The sequence below is a fragment of the Chrysochloris asiatica genome, unplaced genomic scaffold, assembly GCF_000296735.1.
Source record: "Chrysochloris asiatica unplaced genomic scaffold, ChrAsi1.0 scaffold00549, whole genome shotgun sequence".
Lineage (NCBI taxonomy): Eukaryota > Metazoa > Chordata > Mammalia > Afrosoricida > Chrysochloridae > Chrysochloris > Chrysochloris asiatica.
This window is the reverse complement of record NW_006409067.1, coordinates 298,564-301,335: the sequence shown is the minus strand read 5'-3', so window position 1 is coordinate 301,335 and position 2,772 is coordinate 298,564.

Here is a 2,772-nt window from a genome sequence, read left to right as displayed (position 1 = left end):
AGAGAGAGAGAGAGAGAGAGAGAGAGAGAGAGCTTTTAGAAGTACTTTCAATAGGACTTCAGATATTGGGAGTATACAGGAAGAGGACAATAGAGCATCATTTGTCTATACATAGTGGCTTCATCCTAGGATTCATTTCCCTCATTGTTTCTAGATTTGTATAACAGATATATATGTAATACTACACATGATATCCAGGGAGATAAAATTGACACCTTTTCCTGGACCTATTGCTAATATAACTTTGAATTGCATCATCAGAAGATATGTCTGGGTTAGGTGGTTGGGCACAAAATGGAATTTCCATGTCCTAATATTTGGAGTCCTTGTGTGGTGGTGTAGTATAAGACTGGACTACTAACACAAGGTAGGTGGTTGAAACCCACCAGCTGCTCCTTTGAAATGCTATACAAGGTCATTATAAGTAGGAATTGACTCAACAGCACTTAACAACAACAGCAACAATATTTGGAACATGTGAATATTGCTGATATGATAAAGGGTGGATGTTAAGTTAATTGGACAATGAGTCTTTGTAGAGGAGACTAAGCTTGGATTATCAGGTCAAACTTCATTGTAACCACATGTGTAATCAGAACATAGACAGTGCATAAGAAACAAACAAATACAGGAAGTCAGAGGAATAAAAGAAGTAATATGGCCTCTGGCCAAAGGAAGACAAGAAAGTGCCAAGGTCTTTCTGATGCAGAAAAAAGAAATAAATGCTTTCTCTCACAGGTTATAAGGTAGTACACCCTTGCAAACACTTTGATTTCTGACTTCCAGGCTTAAGATAATAAATTTCTCTTTTAAAACAAACAGGCTTGTGGCATTTTTTTTTTTTTTTTAATATAGACAAAGGAAACGAATGTACTCTCTCATCACTAATAAAAACAGAATAATATACTTCTGCATCAAATTCAAAATAGGGGGAGAAGTGATTACTAGATGAGCCTTAAACTGACCACCTGGAGTGTAATTCCTTTGAGAAATCTACCCTAACCAGTACAAACAGTACAATACCTGCCACATAGTAAGCACTCAATAACATTCAACTAGTATAATCACCACCATTATTCCATCAGCCACCACTCATCTGTCAGTTTGTCGTACTGTGGTAGCTTGGGAGCTGCTGTGATTCTGAAAGCTATGCCACTGATATTTTAAATACCAGCAGGGCCACCCATGGCTACTTACTCAGTTCTACCAGAACACTCAGGGTGGACACACCCTACCCCAACATTAACAGTTGAGGTGGATGGACTCCCTACTTGGCCTGTCATCACAGAACCTCTAGCATGCTCACTTCATGACACCCCATTCTTACATGCCTTTCTACTTCTACCCAAGTGCCCTACACCAACCCTAGGATAAGACATTCTAGCCAAGTTTAAAGCTGCCCTCTTATACCCTATTAAAACTACCATATCTACCTCACTAGCTGGCTTGTTCTTGCTGTATGCTGCACCAGATTCCTCTCCTTCAAATCCTTCAGAGGAAAACCTCCCACTGCCAACTAATCTAGTCAATCCTCAAGTCTGGGATGTAACACAGCCTTCTATCACTGCCCACCACTCCCCTATACAAATCTCCCTAAAAGATTCCTCTACCTTTCCCAATGTTCCCCAATACCCAATAACTCTAAAACACTAATGGGGACTCAAGCCATTTGTTCCAACCCTCCTAAAAAGAGGCCTTCTGCGCCCAACTCATTCCCCATACAATACACCTATTCTCCTTGTCATCAAGCCCAATGGGAGTTATCATCTAGTCCAAGACCTATGTGTTATCACTACAGCTGTACTTCCCATACACCCCATCATCCCTAACCCATACACGATCCTCTCCCTTATCCCTGCTAAGACATCCCATTTTAAAGTCATTGACCTTTACACCTCTCCTCCCAAAACCTCTTCACCTTCACATGTACTGACCCCAATACCCACCACTCTCAGCAATACACGTAAACAGTGTTCCCCCAAAGTTTCCATGACAACCCACACTTCTTTGACCAAGCACTGACTAAAAACCTCTCTAACCTCAATCTCTCCCCCAGTACCCTCCTTCAATATGGGGATGACCTACTTCTATATAGCCCTCCACTCCAGGACTCATAAAAATGGATCATCTCTCTCCTTAACTTTCTTGTTGCCCGAGGATACCGAGTCTCTTCCCAAAAGTTACAGCTCTATTTAACTTCTGTAGTCTATCTGGGTGTATCTATTTCCCCTCACAAGTGTTAAATCACTCTCAACCAGAAACATTTAATAGCAGACTTGCATATCTCTACCTCCAAAGTGTAAATCTTGTCTTTTCTAGGGCTAGCAGGCTACCTACGACTATGGATTCCCAATTTTAGTCTCTTAGCTAAGCTGCTCTATGAGGTAACTAAAGGAAACCCTTCAGAACCCCTATACCCAACCCACCCCATTCATAAAAGCTTTTAAATCCCTTTAATCAGCCTTTATATCAGCCCCAGCTTTTTCACTCCCAGACCTGTTCCTCCCTTTATTCCTATATGTAACCGAGAGAGAGGGAATTGCCATGGGAGTCTTAAGGCAGATGAAGGGACCTACTTACACTCCAGTTGCCTATCTCTCCAAACAAATGGACCCCACTATCAGGGGATGGCCATCATGCCAGCGAGTTTTGGCAGTGGCTGCACTCTTGGCCCGAGAAAGTACCAAACTCACTTTTGGTCAACACACCACTATTAAATCTCCACACCACCTTCAACATCTACTCACCCACAATACAGTCTCAAACCTCTCC